Source organism: Carlito syrichta, unplaced genomic scaffold (genome assembly GCF_000164805.1).
Source record: "Carlito syrichta isolate Samal-C Ts95f unplaced genomic scaffold, Tarsius_syrichta-2.0.1 Scaffold303562, whole genome shotgun sequence".
Lineage (NCBI taxonomy): Eukaryota > Metazoa > Chordata > Mammalia > Primates > Tarsiidae > Carlito > Carlito syrichta.
This window is the reverse complement of record NW_007247658.1, coordinates 532,445-555,422: the sequence shown is the minus strand read 5'-3', so window position 1 is coordinate 555,422 and position 22,978 is coordinate 532,445.

Here is a 22,978-nt window from a genome sequence, read left to right as displayed (position 1 = left end):
CTCGACCTGCTGGGCTCCAGCAATCCTTCCGCCTCAGCCTTCCAAGTAGCCGGAATTACAGGTATGCGCTACCATACCCAACTGATTTTTTATTTATTGTAGAGATGAGGTCTCGCTGCCCAGGCAGGTCTCGAACCCACGGGCTCAGGCAATCCACTCACCTCACCCTCCCAAAGGCGTGGGATTACAGGCTGAGCCACCGAGCCCGGCTTGGATAATCATTTTTAAAAAAGAAATGAATTCTTCAGTTTTTAAATTCTATTAGCAAGTTGTGTCTATTTTATGTTCATATGATTATAAATTGCAGTATAATTAAGATTATTTGCATTTTACCTTGAAAAATAATTACTAATAATAATTTGTTTATTCACTCTTTATTTATTGTTATCTGGTCAAGGAAAGAGCTGTCATGGTAACTCTGGTAATAAATAGGAAGTATTGAATCCAGAAAATGTTATGTAAGTAGAAAGAATGGGACTTCAGAAATAATAAAACATTCAATAAGAAATCACTGTATTATTCTAAAATATATTCTGTATATATATAAATTCAATTATATAAATCACATGTATTATATATTATTTAATATATCAATAATATAATTTTAATAATATAATTTATATAAATATATTAATGATATATATTAATTATAACAATATATTGTGTTAAATATTATTATACACTATTATATAATAATATATATTATACATTATAATTTATTATGTATTATTAAATATTTATTATATATTATATATTTAATATATGTTATATTACATAATATATAACAGTATTTATAATATATAGCAATCATAATATACAATATATACTTTTATACATGTATATAATAAAATAATATATTATATTTAAGTCTATTGCTTTACATTAGAGATATAATAATTTATACTTCAAAACTGTAACCATTCTTAGTAAAAAATAGCTATATTTCCTGAAGGCTATATTTCAATTTTTGAAAACTAAATATGGTTATATATTTTTATTTCCCTCTATTTCTTGGGAAGCTAGTGGTAATCAAAATAATATCTATAACTAAATTTTAATAAAAAGTGAGTAATATATATCTTTGAATTTATTTATTTATATGTTTTACCTGAAATACAAATTGTTTCCTTCAATACAGAAGTTTTTAATTCATATATAATACAAATTATGATATACCTCTATTGAAGAATAAATTTAATTAATAAAACTCAGTTTTGAAGCAATGTGAAAAAGAATCATCCAAAAATACATATAATTATAGATTCCACTAGGAAGATCATAACATTTTTTGCTCTTACTTGGAAAATTTAGACAGTTTTTTCTTAATTTAGACAAAAAATTTAGACAGTTTTTTCTTAATTTAGACAGAAAATTTAGACAGTTTTTTCTTAATTTATATTTAATAAAGATATTAAAAATACTGACCTCTGTATTTTATAGGAATGGATTAATGTAACTAATATTCCTTTCTTCTTCTCCCCTACTCTTCATGTTCCTCTGCAGAGTCAGCATCTGAGCCACACAAAGGACATTTTTGACAGATAAAGAACACAGGTGCCAAGGTCTGAAATAAATTTTTTAGCATTAACATCTGTGTCTGTGCAAAGCCCTTGGCTGCTTTCTTCATTTGATGCTTGGATGTGGCTGTTAGATCTGTTGACTTCACTGCTATCCATGCTAATATCTGTTTAGCAGGCTCTGGTGTCCTGCCCAGGAAACCAGGTATCAATAAACTAGTTTAAAAGTTCTATGCCTGGGGATTTGTCACTTTTGTTTTCCGAATGACCTATATCCACAATAATTTGTCTCCACTTTATGGAAACCACCCTAAGAAAAAACTGTCTAAATTTTCCAGGTGAGAGTAAAGAATACTACAAATCACACTTCCCTAGTGTAATGTATATTTATTATGTGTTTTGGGATGATTCTTTTTCACATTGCTTCAAAACTAAATTTATGTTAACTAAATTTATTGCATTACTATCAAATGAACTAATTTAATATTTCTTAATTGAATAACTGAATATTAGACAATTAATTTCTAAAATAATTTATTTTCATTATTATTAGAAAATAGTGACATACAAAATATATTTCAAATATGCAGCAAACAGCAGACATTGACTAAATCAATTTAAGCTCATATTGGGATATTTTGGTATACTCTAAAAAATCCAAAAAATTCACATTCAGTAAAAACATTTTAAATACATTTAAACAGACATATAAATATGGAAAAGATTTGCCCATTTTTACTAAAATATGTTCAATAAAGCATAAATTAATAAGTGTTTCTTAAAAATATTGTGCTTTCAAAATTATGTGCAAGGTGCTTGGAGTGAAATACAGGGTTTATATTACTGGTCCAATTCAAAAGAAATACTTTGGTTTTTTGTTTTTTGTTTTTTTTGAGTTGGAGTCTCACTCTGTTGCCCAGACTGGAGTGCAGTGGCCGCTCCCGGCCACCGCAGCCTCGCCTGCTGGGCTCTGGCGATCCTTCCGTCTCAGCCTTCCGAGTAGCCGGAATTACAGGCATGCGCTACCACGCCCGGCTGATTTTTTGATTTATTGTAGAGATGAGGTCTCGCTGCCCAGGCGGGTCTCGAACCCACGAGCTCAGGCAATCCACTCACCACAGCCTCCCAAAGGCGCGGGATTACAGGCTGAGCCACCGAGCCCGGCTAATACTTTGTTCTTTAATACCTAATTGTTGATTTGGTATGCAAAATAAATGAAAACTTCACTTAATATTTCTGTTCAGACCCATATTTTTGTTCTTGTTCTGTGTACTTTTTTTTAGTTTCTTACTTTTCAATAGTAAACATATCTTTACTAATTTTATTAAATTTTGGAATAATAATCATAACAATGTGAAATATAAAAGATTACACACACACATAAAGGCTAGTCCAGAGCAATTCCCTCAATAAAGCTACCACTCTAACTTTTTAAAATTTATCCCATGGGTGTAGCAGGCTTATAAAATAATTTTGTTTACTTTGAAGATTGTTATAACTTTGAACATTGTTATAAGCACACACGTGTTCTTCTAAACACACATATTTGTCACAATGCAATTTAAAGCACATGTAAACTGTTATTTTCAAAACTAATTTTAAATAAATGTAGCACAGTAATTAGGGGCATGTTGTTAATCTAATCCCAAAAGACTAATTATGCTTTAGCTTTAGTACTATTCAAATTGGTTTTTATGTGCTTAAGTTATTTGAAAATATCGTCTTCCAAAGTGTAGAGAAATCATTTGGATGACATTGTAAACTTCTGATGCCAAGCTGAAAAATTTTCTTCCAAAGACAGCATCTGGTTCTTTGGCAAAACCCATTGGTAGTTTTTCTGCACATCTAGGTCTGTTATATGGCTGGCTGCTTTTGAGGACTAGTTTCTAGTTTACTAAATGAGAGAATATATAAATCACTAAAACCTTCTGTGATGTTGATTTAAGTACTAGTTTAAAATCTAAAGCTCCATATATGAGATATGCATAACACTGATGTTTGTATGCTGAAATACTCTCATGAACATCTGTTTGGGCACGTGCCTGTGACTGCCTAAATGTGGAGGATGAATATGCATATCTTATGCTCTATAAATAATACTTGAAAGTCATTGATATTATTTGAAAATGTATTCTTCACATATTCAGAAAATTGAGACATACCAATAGAAAAGAGTTGTTCAGAATCTGCAATTTCTACAGGTAATGTCATTAATAAAGTGAGTTGAAAAAATGTCCTCTGATACACTTTAAAACATTCCTGTGATGTGAGGTACGCTTCAGCATATTCATGTATTGTCCAAAAACAATGGATATACATATTATTCTTCAGGATACAGAATTCACAATCAATAGTTATAAAACAGGATTATTTTCTCCCCTCTCCCTTTTTGGTAGTTAAATTTTGCCCGAGTTTAAAATGAAATAAAAATAATAAGAAAGTATGTAAGCATAATTTTGAAGATTTTTTTAATTGTTATACTTTACTTAAAATTTTGTCTGTTGCCACTGAATTTTTTCTCTACAGAAACAATTCTTTAGTTTCCCTATAAACTCATTTAATCTAAGTTTATTCAGTTTTATATTTATCAAAACTATTTTAAGTTATGTAGATAAAAGTCAAATATTGTGGTGACTTCAAGGCAAAATATATATATATATATGTACTTTACATTATTGAAATGAAGCTCCAGAAATGAGGGAACAGCTAGAGAGTATAGTTTCAAAGAAAAGTTAAAACATAATACAGCAAGTAAAAACTTTGTTAAGAAATCACAGATAATTGGCTTTTGGCTTATTTTTCCTTGATAAATCAGGAAAAGTTTCAGAAAGGAGGTCCTATTTAACCTAGTTCTAACATAATGTCAGCAATTTCAAAGAAAAATTAAAAAATATTTAATAAAACATTCTAGAAAGTTGAAAAATAAATATATAGAGATGAGTTGTGAAAGAATCTGGTGTTCTTAGAGAAACTCAATTTTCTTACTACACATACATAGACACACACCTACCCCCTCAACACACATAATCCTCTCCCCAGAAGAAAATTAAAATTTGTTTTCAGCATAAAGATAAATGGATGACATAAACTCAAACTTAATACAGGTATATTTCAGAGATATGATGGCACAGATCCAGGTCATAGCAATAAAATCAATAACACTATGAAGTAACTCACACAATTTTTTCCATGTGTATATAAAAATTATGTTTACACTGCTGTAATCTATTAAGTATGCAAAGGCATTATGTCTTAAAAAGTATGCATACAGCCGGGCTCGGTGGCTCAGCCTGTAATCCCGCGCCTTTGGGAGGCTGAGGTGAGTGGATTGCCTGAGCCCGTGGGTTCGAGACCCGACTGGACAGCGAGACCTCATCTCTACAATAAATCAAAAAATCAGCCAGGCGTGGTAGCGCATGCCTGTAATTCCGGCTACTCGGAAGGCTGAGGCGGAAGGATCGCTAGAGCCCAGCAGGCGAGGCTGCGGTGGCCGGGAGCGGCCACTGCACTCCAGTCTGGGCGACTCCAACTCAAAAAAAAAAAAAGTATGCATACAAAAATGCAAAGATTCTTTGTTGGTGAAAAAAAGACTAATGATCATCTAAACCTTCAGTGAATTCTAATCTTTTCACAGATGATGAGATTTGCTCCAATTCTAGTTCAGTTTTCTTGTTATTTCCACCATATCAGCAGTTATTTCCTCCACTGAAGTTCTGAACTCCTCGAAGTCATCCAAGAGGGTTGGAATGCACTTCTGTCAAAATTTTGTGAATGCTGATATTTTGATTTCCTTCCAATAGATCACAAATGTTTTTAGTAGCAACTAGAATAATGAACACTTTCTGGACAGTTTCCGGTTTATTTTGCTCATATCCATCATCAGATAAATCATTATATATTGTAGCTATAGCTTTACAAAATGTACTTCTTAAAACACAAGATTTGAAAGTCAAAATTATTTTTTGACTATATACACTATAGAATGGTTGCTATATCAGCAGAAATGAAAACATTAATCTCCTGTATATCTTCATCAGTGCCCTTGAGTGACTAGGTACACTGTCAATTCGCAGTAATATTATGAAATAACTTTTTTTCTGAACAGATAATATTAACAATGAACTTAATATAAATATTAAGTAAACCATGCTACAGACAGATGTAATGTCATCTAGGCCTTGTTGTTCCATATACTGAGGACAGGCAGAGTAAAGATAGTATAATTCTTAAAGTCTCTAAAATTTTAGGGATTATAAAAGTGCTTGACTGCAACTTAGAATCACCAGCCGCATTAGCCCCTAACAAGACTGTTAAATTGTCCTCTGAAACATTTAAGCCAAACATTGACTTCTCTATGAAAGTCATCCTAGATTATATCTGCTTTCAATATTAGGTTGTTTAACCTATGTTAAAAATCTATGTAGCTACCTTCATCACTGATATTAGCTACATATTCTGGATAACTTGCTACAACTTCCACATTAACAATTGCTGCTTCATCTTGAACTTTTTTTTATGAAAATGGCTTCTTCCAATTTCATCATTCAACCTCTACTGATTTCAAACTTTTCACTTATTACATCTTTACTTCTCTCAGTCTTCAATCCTGTGACTTGCTTTAGATTAGATTTTGGCTTAAGGGACTGTTGTAGCTGACTTAATCTTACACACCACTAAAACTTTCTCCCTATCAGCACCAAAGCTGTTCCACATTGTTATTTGTGTGTTCACTGGGATAGTAACTTAAGTCTTTTTTTCAGGAAGTTTTTATTATTCATTAAAAACTTTATTCATTGTTTGGCACAAGAAGCCAAGCTTCTACCCTACCTTGGCTTTTTGCATGCATCCCTCACTAAACTGAATCATTTTTACTTTTTGATTTAAAGTGAGAGACATGGGACTCTTTTTTTTTTCACTAGAACTCTTAGAAGTCACGAAAGACTATTAATTGACGTATTTTTAATATTTTCGTGTCTCAGGAAATAGTTTGCCATATTATGTAGGCTTAATTTGTGGCAGCCATAAATAATTACAATAATAGCATCAAAGATAACTGATAGAAAAGTGGAGAAAGACGATTAACTAGAGAAACTCATCACTCACCTTCCACAGATAAGAAACAAAAATAGTGAGTTGATAACCACATGTTGAGTAGAATTTCTAAGAGAGAACACTGACATTCATCAGGGAAGTAACTGAGAGTCTTCTGGGTATGGAAGAAAAAGAAAGTGAGGTAGCAAGCCCATCCAGGATCAGTCAGGAGCCGGAAGAAACTCCTCTTTGTGAAGAAAAGGTAAGCACGAGATCTTCTTGGGTCCACATTTCCATGTAATTCTAGCCATAGGAGAGCGGCTTGGCATTCTCAGGTCCTGAGGCTAGTGGAGAAAACTGCCTAGTGTTCATGCACTGGCAATGTTACACAGAGAGAATTTGTGCTGGATCCTACACACTTTCTGAGACTCAATAAGCTACAACCTGGTACCCTTTTGGAGAGTTCAGCACTTACCAGACTATCCTGCCCTGGGGCCCAGCAGCTGCTGCATCTCAGCTTTCCCATGTCCACTCTGAGAATACCAGCATTCCAATGCTGACTGGACCTGGCAGTGCAGCCCCATCCCTAGCACTGTAGTCCACAATGTGCTCTACACTCACGGAATAGGGTGGTGTAGCACATGAGGTGTGCTATCCGTGGTATAAAATGTTGACTTCTCAGAATCTAAGAGCTGCTTTTTTGGGGCTACTGCCCCTGAAACAATTCTTCCCTCTCCAGCAGCAGGGCCACTATGCACCTTCATGTAACTTCAGGGGATCTGGGGAACATCTTGCCTACATGTTGCCTCAGAGACTGAGGACAGATCTTTCCCACCAACTGCCACTGCCAGTGGTACTCAGGTGCATTCCTGGAGGCCTGGGTATTAACCTACCATGCCGCCCACCACCACTAGTGGGCCTGAGGACAGGCTCACCTCTCCTACCACTGGAATCACTGATTTATCAATGTAAATCATCCAGATGCTTAGGAATCCACTGCTGGTGCTTGCAAATGTTATCTGGGGCCTGGGGAAAAACACACCCTGCCCACCACCATGGATTCATGTGCATGATGTTGAGAAGCATACGTATGAGCCCATCCAGTCTGCCAATAACACCCAGGCACGCATCTTTGGGATCTGGGTATTAACCTGCCTAACATACTGCAACCAGATTTGATGACCATGAGTGCCATGGGGGTGCCAAAAGTTTGGGCTGCCCCTGCCAGGATTATGCCATGCATATGCCTGGACACCTGAGAACCTGTTGTGCAGTTGACTGCTGGTACCATGAGACCCTAAGCATGCCACTTGGAGGCATAAAAACCAGCACACTAACTCCACAATTGTTGACATTTGTGTCCAAGGACTGGCCTGCCTAGTGTCCCCATCCCCCCAAAAAGCCTCACTACAGGCTACACTAACAACTATAGCCTAAGACACTGAAGAAATCACAGACACCATTGATGATAATTATAGCTGAAGATATAATACTGAAACTATACTACTGCACCCATCCAGAATCAAAGCCAAAGCACCCTACTCGACCAATATTGTAGATACATTTATAGAGAAAAAGCTTTGTCTTTGTAAGCCAATTTTTAAAATTGGAAAGAGCAGCCATTATGCCAGAAGAGCAGATATCAGTGCAAAGACACAAAAGTAATGAAACAGCAAGGAAACATGACATCTCCAAGGCAAAAAATATTCTCCAGGCACAGACCTCCCCCACAAGAAAATATATAAAATGCATGAAAATAATTTAATATAGTAATATTTAAAACATCTAATGAGAGGCTGGACTCAGTGGCTCAGCCTGTAATCCCAGCACTTTGGAAGCTGAGGCGAATGGATTGCCTGAGTCTGTGGGTTCGAGACCCACCCGGGGAAACTGGCGAGACCTAGTCTCTACAATAATCAAAAATTAGCCAGGCATGGTAGCGCATGCCTGTAGTTCTGGCTACTTGGAAGGCTGAGGTGGAAGGATCACTGGAGTCGAGCAGGACGAGGCTGAGGTGGCCAGGAGTGTGCCACTGCACTCCAGTCTGGGTGATGGAGTGAGACTCCAACTCAAAAACAAACAAACAAACAAAAACTAATGAGATACAAAAGAACACATATGAAAACAATTAAAAATCAGGAAAATAATTTATGATATGATGGATACTTTTAATAAGGAAGTATATATCAGAAATAAGAACCAAACCAAAATTGTGGAACTGCGAAATTCAGTGAATGAAATGGAAACTACAGTTCAAAGTTTCAACAACAGACTAGATCAACCAGGAGAAAGAATTTCTGAACTTGAAGACAAGTCTTTTGAAATAATACTAGGCCGGGCTTGGTAGTTCAGCCTGTAATCCCAGTGCTCTGGGAGGCCGAGGTGAGTGGATTGCTTGAGCCCGCAGGTTCAAGACCCGCCTGGGAACTTGGTGAGACCTCATCTTACAATAAATCACAAATTAGCCTGGTGTGGTAGCGTGCGCCTGTAGTTCCAGCTACTTGGAAGGCTGAGGTGGAAGGATTGCTGGAGCCCAGCAGGTCGAGGCTGCGGTGGTTAGGAGCATGCCACTGCACTCCAGCCTGGGCGACAGAGAGAGACTCCAACTCAAAAAAACCCCAAAAATACAAAAAAGAAGAAATAACACTAGACAAGAGAGAGGAGGAGGAGGAGGAGGTGGAGGAGGAGGAGGAGAAGAAGAAGAAGGCTTATATAATATATGGGTCACCACATATTGACAAAATATTTAAATTTTGAATGTTTCAGAAAGAGAAGATTAAGACTTAGGAAGCCTATTTAACAAAACAGTGACAGGAAAACTCCTAAGTCTTGCAAGAAATATAGACATATAGAAACAAGTAGATTCAAACATTCAAACCAAAGAGGTCTTCTTCTTAAAGGCACATTATAGGTAAACTGTTAAAAGTCAAAGACAAAGGGAAAATTCTAAAGACAATAAGAGAAAAATATCAAGTCACATATATAGGAATTCTCATCCGACTAACTATATTTCTCAGCAGAAAGTTTACAGGTCAGGAGAGAATGGGATGGTATATTAAAAAATCTGACATTAAAATAATCTGTCAAGGATACTATATCTAGTAAATGCTTCGAAAATGTAGAAAAAATGATCTTTCTCAGACAAATTAAAACGGAGAGAATTTTTCATCAATAGACTGGTCCTACCAGAAATGGTTAAGACAATCTTACATCTAGAAATAAAAGACCTATAACCACTATCATAAAAACATAAGAAAGTATAAAAGTGACTGGTAGAGAAGATACACAAAGAAGAAAAAAAGAGTCACATGTTATCATTACAAAAAAGCAAAAGTAGACAATAAAAGAAATAAAGATAAAAAATGAAATACAATTAACAAAATGACAGAAGTAAGTTCTTATCAATTACAACCTTGAATATAAATGGTTTAAATTCCCTAATTAAAAGTTAAAGACTGGCTGAGTGGACAGAAAATAACACCCAAGCATATGTTTTCTACTAGAAACACACTTCACCTCTAAAGAGACACATAAACTAAAAGTGAATGTATGGAAAAAATATTCCATGCAAAGAAAACAGAAAGCATTCAGGATTTATATTTATATAAGACAAAATATATTTGAAGTCAAAACATAAAAAAGTGACAAAGAAGATCATTATAAAAGATACTGGTATCAATTCAGCAAGAGGATAATAAAGATAAAATCCAATATAAAAATAGTTAGGGACTTAAACGCCCCACTTTCAGCATTGGACAGGTCATTTAGATTTAATCTGTGCTGTAGACCAAAATAAAACACACAGATATTTAGACATTCTCTATCAGCAATCTGTTTACTTTAATTTTAAAAAAGACTAGCTATATTTTAAAACTCTGTGCTGTATTCTTTTTTAAATTTGCACAAAGGAAAATGCACTTTCCACAGCCCATGTTCCTCTATGCGATGTGAATTCTTTCCATTTCCTAGCCACCTTGTTCATGTATGCCTCCTGTCTGCCATGCTTTGAACAATGACTTCGAATTCCAATTTTCTTCCTGTCTCAGGATTAGAATGTACTTTTAATATTCCCATCTATTTCCATTTTAAAATCTCAATTTCTTGTTTTTTTTTTTAGGGTCCTAGATCAAATGCCATTTTTTAAGGAAGTCTTAGAACTAAGTGGGACTTGCTTCAAGACACTCACCTACTTACACATATGGTAGTTTGTATTTATTTCATATTGGATATGTATTGGCTACATCAGACTCTTTTTTGTGTCAGTGCAAGGTTCATGTATTCCTGTGGTTGTTTTATAACAGCAGTTTGATAAGTATGTTTGAGTAATTACATTTTTAAACTGAATTGAGAATGTTTGTTTTTTTTCTTTCTTGAAATTACACTATTGTGGAAAAATGCAAGTCCACAAACGATTATAACAACATAATGATGATGGAAGAATAATAGTAAGTAGTACATGACTCAATCCAGTGAATACTAAGCACTGAATGATGTAATTTTGAGGCATTTGCTACATTTTAACAAAACTGTTTGGAATTTATATTAAAGGTTTCAAAGAGTAGTTGTGTTAAACTATATCAAAAACAGTGACTTCATACTGTATGGAATTCACATTCAGAGCTACCTATGTCATCATAAGTTTGCATAAAAATAAGAAAAAGACTAGTATAAATTATCCAGTTTTCATTATTTTCGAAATGGATGAAAATAGATAATAATACACCACTGCCACTGCCCTCCACCTCACATACAACATGTGTTAAAGATTATGTATTCAAATAATTTCCACAGTATAAATCACATGACTTAGTTCTCTTGTTTAATTTTCTCAGATTTTTTTAAACTTATGGCAGATGTGCTCTTGAAAAATTATACCTATTGTAGAAAATTTGGAATGAATCCTAGAAGAGCCAATTATGTTAGAGTTATGGCTCATATAAGGGACACCTACTGTTTTAAAAGGGAACATGGGATTTATAAATTTTCCGCAAAGGAAGATCTGTCTGAAAGATTTAATGGAACTGGGATTTAAACAAAAGATATTTGTTCTGTTTTTTGTTTTTCTGACACACATTTTGTCAACACCAATTAATTATTAAGTGCCACAGTGGTTTAGAAATCCCAGAATAAACATTTTACTCACACATTCTAAATTCACTTGATATACAGCCTAAGTAGAAATTCATGAAGCATCAGGCATGTTGCCAGATGATTATCTATTCTGGTCAATTTTTAATACTTGGAGAAGTTACACAATATTAATATAGCTTTTTCTCATTTAGAAAATCAATCTTCTGAGGAAATTGACTTTTTAAAGTTATTGACACATTATAGCATATCATTCCTGTCAATTAGTTGTTTGTTTTCATTTGAATAAAAAAAAATTACTAAAGGCTCCAAAGGATGCCTAAGATCTACTAAGTAATATATGTATGTCCCAAAGGTGATGTAATATATCATTGAAAATCTCTTGGTATTATATTACAGTACATGGTCAGCATAATTGCCTTGAATTATATTTTAAGTTCTTGAATAGTTTAGAATAAAGTTTGAATTAACAAATGTATAACTTGTTGAGTTTACTTTATAGAGTATATAATGAACATATCTAGAGCCTGAAATAACAGTTTATTTACTTTAAAATTCAACTTTACATAAATTTTCAGATTTTATAACCTTACAGTTTTTCATTAACTAAGTTTTGTTCAATTTTTTGCTGTTATCGTTTAAAAATACTTTAGTATAATATTCCAACATTTTTAGATTTAGCATACAGTATTTATCTTATTTAATATGTGATATCATAGTGTAACATTAATTTTAGCATAGGAGCTACTATCTATTGAGCATAGGCATATTTTTGTTTATGGTTTCTATGTATTATTATACCACCTACATGCAGCATACTTTGTCACAAACAGTATCTACTGAGGTTCTGGAAGTTTAGGTAAACAGGTCAATATTGCTTGCTAGTAAGTCAATGGCTGTGCTAACTCTGACTCCAAAGCGCTTTGTTTTTTCCAGCAAAACCTGCTGCCTTCTACTTCTTTCACTATGTATTGATTTACTCAGACCTTTTATAGTAGTAAGTATGCTAGTTGTATTATTTTGACATAAGAATATTAATGATACAGGGAATGATGTCAGCAAGACAGTAGCTGTTTTGTATCATCATCTACCTACAAAAACATTAGTTGTGTAAACCACCCATGGATAAGAGTATATTTGTGTGAGTTCAGGAGACTAGTGGAAAAATTCTTAGACACTGTTAGAACAAAAAAGTCAAAGAATAGATGTATTGGATAGGTGGAGAACAGTTTCACTTTACCCTTGTCATCTCTCCCCCAAGGCAGCAAGGTTCAAGAAAGACTCCCTGGACTTACAATTTCTCAAATGGAGAAAGTAAGAATGTAGTGAGTAAGCACCTGCCTTCCTCAGCTATGAGGGATACTGCCAAGAGTCTCGCATTTTATCACCCCATTGAAAATACTGAGATGATCAGAACAACTAAGTGGATGGGGAAAGTTAGGAGCAGGGAAATGGTGGGGACTTCCAGCAACCAGGGCTAAGATTTAAACAAAGGTCCACAGATTCTACTACTTATTTTGCAGTCTCCATTAGGAAGCTGACCACAAGCTGCTTGGGATACTCTGTATACAGAAACCCCGTGTGTCCCATGGGGACCCCTGATCTTCTATGTGACTCACATTAACTCATTCTCTGTGGTCACTTTCCAAGCACACCCCTGTGGACAGTAAATGTGAGCCTTTACAAATGACTTGTAAGCATTCACAGACAGCTAATTCACCTCTCCAGGGTGGGGAAAAGGCACGCAAATTTGAGCATTTCTGGGCATTGCCCTTCAGAAAACAAACAGAGCATTCAGTCAAGCTTTGCAGAGTCAAGAGAGGGCATAAAAATCTTAAAAATTTTTCCTCAATAGAGAACAAGAGATGTGGGGTGAGTATAACCATAGGAAAGTTCTGAGAGAGCCCTAAAATCTTTAGCTGAGCTAACTGCTGAAGTTTTTATCTCACAATGACTAGAGGAGGAGATTGTTTTGGCAAATGTGAAGACAGCAATGCATGGTTTCAAGGAACTTGAAAAATTTTTTTTTTAAATATTGCCATCAAAGGAACATAATAATTCTTCTGTAACTGACCTCCAAAACTGGATATCTACAAAGTGCCTGACAAAGAATTCATATTAAATATCATAAGGAAGCTAAGCAGGCTACAAGAGAACAGATAGATGACTCAACAAAGTCTGACAAATAATACATAAACAAAATGAGAAATTTAGCAAGAGATAAAAAACATTCTAAACAACTAGAAGGCCTTAACTAATTCCATCTTGTAAAACAAGATTCCATCTGTCTTTCTGTGCTTCAGAATATATATTTCTTGTGATTTCTTAAAAGTACTCAACATGATTTTACCTAAGAACATTTGTTCCTGCTGATTCTTCCACTTAAGAGTGATGCAAATGTTAGAATAAATTATTCTATCAAATATTACCTACTCAAGACTTGCCTTATTATGGTATCTAACACATTAGCTGCCTTTATCACTTTTTATTTTCTTACTTTGTTCTATTTTTTCAACATTAATTTTACCATTATATGACATTTTGCAGTATTTTCTATATTTAGTTTTTGTCTTTCTCATAAAAATGTAAACTCACTAAATAGAATAGATATAGATATTGCAAATATATATGTTGTATACAAAGTACTTTTTAAAGTATCTGGTATCTGATAGTGAATAGATATTTGCTGAATGGTTAATAAAGGAATGAATGGATACCAATGTGGTAAAAAGGTAAATTAATATTTAATAAAAAAGAGAAAAGAGCAATAGATTTTTCTGGTGCATAAAATCATGGAAAAAAAAAAAACAACACACAAAAACGGTTTCTAGATTATTTTCAGAACTTAGTAGCAAAATACCAGTCCTCCCAAAAAGTAAACCATAATTCTTGAACAAGAGAAACATTGAGTTGATTATAAAGTATTGTGTATAAATAAAAATCAACACATTCTTAGAGATAAAACTAATTGAAATATACTTTAGTAGTGGATACATGAACCTATGCAACAAGAAAATTAGGTGCTGACTGCTCTAAGTAACTTTAAAAATGAGTAAAGTCATTTTTTGAGTAAAACTAATGCCAAATAAAAACTTCATGTAGAACTGTATTCTAACTGATAAATTTTGTCCCACATGGGTAATGGTTAACGATTATAATACTATACATTTATATAGGAAATGAATGCTTAGAATAAAAAATGTTGGATGGTGTCTTGATTACTGTAGCATTGTAATAAAGTTTGAAGTCTGAAAGTGTGATACCCCCCACTTTGTTCCTTTTGCTGAGGACGATTTTGGCTATTCATGTTCTTTTTTTGTTTCCATATGAATTTCTGTATTGTCATTTCCAAGTCTGTGAAAAATGAAGTTGGTAATTTGATGGTTATTGCCTTGAATATGTAGATTGTCTTGGGTAGGATGGACATCTTGACAATATTGATTCCTCCAATCCATAAGCATCAGATGTTTTTTCATTTGTTTGTGACATTCTTGATTACTTTCAGTAGCATTTTGCAGATCTTGTTGCAAAAGTCTTTCACTTCTCTGGTTATGTGGATGTCAAGGTATTTTTTTCTTTCTTTCTTTCTTTTTTTGTTACTATTGTGAATGAGATTGTGTTTTGTATTTTTTTTTTTTAATTTGGTTCTCTGCCTGCTTGTTGCTGGTGAATAGAAATGCAACTGTCTTTTGCACATTGATTTTGAAACTCGAGACTATCAAAGTTATTTAATCAGTGCGAGAAGTCTTTTGACAGACTCTCTAGGGTTTTGTGGGTATAGAATTATATTATCTACAGAGAGGAATGCTTAACTTACTGTTTTCCTAATTGCATATATAATTGCATATATCTGATTTCTTTCTCTTGCCTGATTGTTCCCTCTAGTACCTTCAGCACTATGTTGACCAGGAAGAGTGAGAGTGTACATTATTGCTTTGTTCCAGTTCTTAGGGAGAATGCTTACAGCTTCTACACATTGAATAAAATGTTGGCTTCAGGTTTATCATACATAACTCATTGTTTTGAGGAAGATTCCTTCTATGCCTAGGTGTCCAGGGGTTTTCTTGAAGAAGGGATGCTATGGAAAAGATACCTGCACATGTATGTTTATTGCAGCATTGTTCACAGTAGCAAGAACATGGAACAAACCATGCTGCCCATCAAAAGAGAACTGGATTAAAAGAAAATGTGGTACATATACATGATGGAATATTATGCAGCCATAAGGAAGAAGAAAATTATGAACTTCACAGCAACCAGGATAGACTTCGGGTCTATAATACTAAGTGAAGTATCACAGAAACAAATAACTAAGTATCACATGTTCTCACTCATAAGCGGACCTTGAACTATTATCATAATACTATAAGAAAATAATTGGCAACAGCAGGAAACTGTGGGGAGGTGGGCAAGGAAGTGGGATTGACAGTAGTGGCAATCTCCCTGGGGAAGGAGGGCACACCTTATTAACAAGGGTACCTGCATGATGAACATTTGTATACCTAACCCTGAGTTGTACTCCACATTTTTAAGATAAAAATATAAAAGTTTTAAAAAATATATTTAGTAAGCATAAATATGTTTAGAATTTTTTGAAGACAAAACAAATAAATTATAGAACATCTAAGAAGCAAAGCACTGATAGAAGAGAACTAAATGTTACTTTTGTTAATGAAAAATAATAGATATTTTAACCAGAACTCAACAGAATAACTTACATGACTAGACAAGTGTTAAAATAAAGTTTTAAGATAAAAATAAATTTGAGGAAATCATACATAAAATTTGCTAAAGAGAAGTAAATGGAATGTATGAAAGATAATAAAAATTCGTTAAGAAAGGAGACAAAATGAATAAATTATGTATAGAAAGAGAGAATATAACGAATAGAGGAAAATCAATATTTAAAGGGATATTTTCTAGAATCTATGAAAGGCAAAAATACTGAGATTCACACAAATGATCAAAACAAAACAAAACATATATATTCAACTTTGACTTGGAGTAAAACAACAAAATACAACAATTAAAAAGAAACCTTTAAAAACAGCTAATCTTCCAAAAAATCTACAAATAATAAATATTAGATAACCATTAAACAATAAAATGCAGGTTTTAAGCCAGAAATGTAGGGGTAGTTCAATAGTGAGCTGAGATATAATTTGATTTTTCACAATATCTTTCCTATGACAAAATTTGCCCAAATAATAGTAAGAAATGTTCTCTTATACAGGCTATCCATTAAATACAGTTAATAAAGATATTCAGTGGGCAAAAGTTAGATTCACTTTATTTTTTATTAAATAGCAAGAGATGAATGCTATTGTTCAGTGGTCATGAATATAACCAATGCAATAAAAGTAAACAGAAACAAGAGGGACAAGTTTTAAAATAGGAGCAATAAGCCTATTTTCTTTGCAGATGCTATGTTATTATAAATGGAAATAACATAACAATCAAATTTTTAAAAATAAAAAATCTCAACTTATTTGCAGGACACACACATATATGGTTGACATAAAAATAGTAGTATTTTTCTTTCACAGTAACACATATAATGGAAAAATACTTTATTCACAATAGAAAAAAATCACCATAAAATATTTAAGAATTGACATAAAGACAAAGTCAGTAATTGTATGAGAAACATTAATTTTAGATTAGAAAAATTGAAATGACCAAAATAAATGAAGATATTGATTATGCTAATGGTAGAATGAGATAATATTTTATTAGATTCATTGTAATATAATAATATAATATTATAAAATATCAATATCAATAATGAATATAGTACAATTCTAATTAAAATCTCTCCTATGTAATTTCAAATAGAATTTCAAAATTCATATATGAGAATATGACTGCAGAAAATCAAGATTAATATAACTTTGACCCCAAATAGTGAAGAAGTATCTTGTCCTTGCAAATTTAAAGCATGATCCAAAGTCATAGTAAAAACAAACACCTAATTTAATTTTGTAGAGCATATACATCAATTGAATCAAGTAGAAAACTCAGAAATAAATTTGGAGTCAGAAACTCATGGAGATATTATGTATATTTTTAGGAAATTCAGAAAATATAGGTCAGTAGAGAAATGTAGGTTGTATCCCTTCTTTAGACCACATACAAAGGTGCCCTATAGTGGATTAATATCACAAATATGAGAACTATAAATTATATATTTGAAGTAAAATTAAAATAAATCCAAAGAAGCAAAACTTATTAGGGAATTCTCAATGTTATTTTTTTAAATTAAGGAAAATAATAATTTTTACTCAAATAAGATTACAGATAAAATTAACACAAGTGGCATACTGCAAATAGTTTTGATCAATATCTAAATACTATCTGAGAAAGATGACAGAATATATGCCAAAAAAATTCACTATCAGCCGGGCTCGGTGGCTCAGCCTGTAATCCCGTGCCTTTGGGAGGCTGAGGTGAATGGATTGCCTGAGCCCGTGGGTTCGAGACCCGCCTGGGCAGCGAGACCTCATCTCTACAATAAATCAAAAAATCAGCTGGGCGTAGTAGTGCATGCCTGTAATTCCGGCTACTTGGAAGGCTGAGGCAGAAGGATCGCCGGTGCCCAGCAGGTCGAGGCTGCGGTGGCCGGGAGCGGCCAATGCCCTCCAGTCTGGGCGACAGAGTGAGACTCCAACTCAAAAAAAAAAAAAATTCACTATCAATACCACCACTACCAATATAAACAAATATTGTTTTGACAAGAAATGCTAACAAATATTCATAGAACTGAAGGAGTACTATAATTGGTCCAAAAGCATATATATATAAAATACAAGATATGAATATATATATATAAAGAAAAACCTTTTTAGCATTCAGATTAATACAAATACAAAATCATTATTTGATATCAACATTGTATATATATATATATATATATATATATATACACTCAAAATTTTAACCATAGAAATGCTAAAACAATAAAGTAGTTAATTGCTAAGTATTACCTAGATGCAAAAAAAGAGGGAAATATAATTTTTAAATAGGTTTAAATATTGGAGAACAGTCTGACAAGTTGAAAAGTAATTCAATTCATAGGTTAAACTGAGTTTATATAACAATAAAAGATATGAATAAATTTGCCATTTACATAAATTTAATTGCCAATAGAAATGCAACAACTGAGTATAATGTTTATTCAATTTCTGATTTGCTATTTCAAATTTAAAAAAGAAAAGTAAAAAAAGAAATAGCATCTAGGTCTCATAAACAAGTATAAGAAGATGACTTGAATATATAAATTTTATAAAAATCCAATGTAAGTAAGGACAAGAGAAAAAGCAAAAAATTAAAAAATAAAGTCAAATAGAAAATCTAGAATGAGATGGTAGAAATTTATCAAAGCAAGGTAGTAATTGTTAGGTTAAGAAAACAAGCAGTTAAGAGAAAGAAACGAGAGACAGAACAGGCAGCTCAGCAGTAACATACGTTTATTTCAGGAAGGAATCTGTGGAAGGGGACTCTAGATCAGACTGAAACCCATTGCCATTCACAGGCTAGGGCAGTTATAGGGCTTGAGGGGCAAATTGTGCACTTGGCGTCGCTAGGGGGTATCTAAGACCTGTGGTTAAGTAAGGTGGAAGGAAGGCTTGCGTTTAGTTAAATATGCCAGGGTGTTTTGTAGTTTTGACCTAGTTGGCAATTTTTCATCCTAGGGTAGCTAGCAAAATGACAAAGATCATTTATTATGGTGTCTCTAAGGCTAACAGTAATCACAATAAATGTGAAGAACTCCCACTTTATCTGTTAAAAGTGGCTATCATTAAAAATTCTACATGTGGAATCTATGAAATATAATTTTAATACATCTTGAAGAAAAGTGAAATTATAAAATGTTTATCAATAAATAAAAACTGAAACATACATTGTGGGATGCAAACTGAAATTTACATGCATGGGTGCATTTATTTATTAAAACCCACATAAGGCAAAATAAATAATAAATTTAAGCATGTAAATGAAGTGATTGTTAGGAAAAACTTTAGAAAAATTCAGATATAGTAAAAAAAGGAAAGTAATAAGTACTATAGTGGAAATAAATATAATTAAACACTTCCAGGATTTAATTTGACAGTAGGAAAAAAGTGTCGCACTAAACCAAAAATTTCCCACTGTTTTTATAAAATAAAAATGAAAGAGAAAGAGACAATTTGGCTTTGACATCATATGGTATCAGCATGCTGGGAATACAATGGGTCAAAATCCCTTAAGTGCCAAGAAAGCAGAGTCCACCCACAGACATAATATAGGAATTTTTCTCCCCCATATAAAAGTAACCACTTTAAGCAGGAGTCGCTTGAGACATACCTGTTTTAAAGAAGAGCAGCACAGAGGACTGGAAGTAACTGGAAGTAAATATGTGAAAAGTACCAGTAAAACAAAGCATGTAGCATAGACTTTTTTGTGCATTACATAAAAAGCCATTGATTGCAAGACACACCATTAGTTTAATGCCATTATTATTTTAAAATCACTGTTAAATAATAATGCACTCAGGAAGAATCGTGCACAGCTCATTCACAACCTCTTTTCAAGTATCAAAAATACAAAGATTGTTCAGAAGATCAACGACAGAAGAATGTTTTTAAAAGGGAGCAATAAAATAGTAGTTCATGTGTATATGAAACTGAGCTCAATGTGATAAATGTGGACATGCTTCAAGCTAGTGAATTATAAAATGTCCATGAGACTCAGATGTTTTGAGAGAGATTGATATATATACAGATCTTAGTTGCCATTTACCTCTTTTCAAGTCATCCAGTAAGAGAAAACCCTGAACTCGTCACTAGAATAAACAAACAAACAAATAAACACAAGTAATTATATTTTCTCTCAACAGTGCTGTTGCTGGCTTTGATTATCCCCAAATAGACAATAGTTTAATTTTCACGAGTCAGTTGCTAAACAGTCATTATTAAAAAGTAAGGTATATATTTTATAACTGAACACATGATATGAAAAGCACAGGCAATAATTCTAAAAACTTACTGCATAATATGTTTTTTTTTTTTTTTTTGAGTTGGAGTCTCACTCTGTCGGCCAGACTGGAGTGCAGTGGCCGCTCCCGGCCACCGCAGCCTCGACCTGCTGGGCTCCAGCGATCCTTCCTCCTCAGCCTTCCAAGTAGCCGGAATTACAGGCATGCGCTACCACGCCCGGCTGATTTTTTGATTTATTGTAGAGATGAGGTCTCGCTGCCCAGGCGGGTCTCGAACCCGCGGGCTCAGGCAATCCACTCACCTCAGCCTCCCAAAGGCGCGGGATTACAGGCTGAGTCACCGAGCCCGGCTGCATAATATGTTTAAGAAAGTTTTACCATTTTCTATGCACTTGAGGTTATTTATTGTCATGTGCCTGTCAAGTAGAAATATTATATAATGTTACTTTATGGCACAGTGTTAAAACTTTTTTTAATGACAATATACTGGTAGCTTCAGTTGCTCATGGTAAGTCTTTAAAACACAAAACTCAGAAAAAGCTAGGAATAGAGATGTAATTTAATACTTAAATCTTGTCTAGACTTAAGAAAGTAAAGGTAAAATATTAACAACGCAAATGTAATTTAATAATGTGACACACCTGTAGCTATTACATCATAACACAAAAAACTGAGAAACTAGTCTTCCAGTTTTTGAAAACTACTAATGAAATTTTAGAAAAAAGTTGCTGATGCCATTAAAAAATAAATGTAGCCCAAGTGTGTGTCTTAATAGTTTCACTTTTGTCTTACTCCTTAATATTAAAGAAAGTTATCAACCACTACATATGTTGGAACTGTTCTAATTTATAATATGCATCCATAGTTTGGTTAGCATTTGGCAAAAAGCAGTAGAAGCCATCTAAGACAGCTAATTGATTAATTGGAATTCACAACAAAAATATTGCATGTTCTATTATCATTTGTAAATTGTGTGCCTCATGTCTCCTATATCTAAAAAATAAAATTATGTATAATAGGTAATTTTTAAAAGCCAATTATAAAAAGTTTACAGCATGCTACTAATTATGAGGCATAAACAGGCTGCCCCTGAAGCTTCCTTTGTTGAAAATTCATTAAAGTGGCTCATAGTAGAATGTTTTCTTTCTATGTTTGTAGAAAGCTAGAGTATTAAAAAAAAAAAAAGATTTTTTTGTTTCTGTTGTGGAAAAACAATGTTGAAGGGTTCCAAAAATGAATTTCTAGATATGTGTTTCAAATACAGTGTTATTTTTTTCAATAGAAGTGTTTCAACTCTAACCTATTAGGTGAATATATAATCACATGTGAGAATAACAGAACTCCAATGTTGCTTTTATAACTATGCATCTAGGGTCTGTGTGGCTAAATCTGTCATATATTTTCCTTAGTTTTGACAATTATACTTTTAGTAGATTACAAAAGAGAAGACAAGTCACACTTTTTGAGCTGAATGTAAGATGGAAGCTACATACATTTATCAAGTAAGCTTTCACTGTTCTTTGTTTCATAGTTCTTTATTTGAAACTGTAATCATCTTTTAGTAGACTTGTTCTGTCAAAACCATATCATGGTGCATTTGGATTGCTCAAATCTAAAAATATTCAGTCAGGGACTGCTATTTAAAAAAAAACAAAAAACTTTACAAATACTTGGAAAGCAGTCCTGAAGAACTGCTGAGAAAATATACACAATATTCTGATGATAGTAAAATTAGTAGCAAAAATTACTTTAGATTATGTTTTCATTTTTAGTTATTTGTATGCTCACCACTTTCTTGTATATCTCTTACACTTACATCTTTTGGGGTCTTACATATTATCTTCCAGGTCAACTTTAAATTTCAATATGATAATTGAGCACTTTATTATCATATCCCAGCCAATTTTGTTTTAATCAATTCTCATTGTTTTATGTAATTGCTCTACAGTAGATATCTTTCATTTTTAAAAGTCCTCATGGCAAAACCTAATTCTCTGCAGTTTATCAATTTTCTATCTGAATCCTGAGAGTACTCTGAAGTACAGTCATTAAATCTTACAACCCTAAGCTACCTTTTCTCCTTTACACTTAATTTATAGAGAAGATTATAACCCTCAAGAATAAGCATATAATTTTAACTTCAAAACGTCCCTATTACCAATTTTCTCTTTTCCTATTCTTAAGTCAAATGGGAAGTAATACTCTTTTCCTAATTGATCTTTTCCATTCCTGGAATCCAAATATAAGCACTTACATGCCAGTGGTGTAGGAGGAAATGTCATAGGAAAGATAATCTGGATTGCTTGATGAGAATATGTCTCAGACGGAAAGTGTATGTGTCGGTTCCTGGCAGAAGAGCAAATGGTAT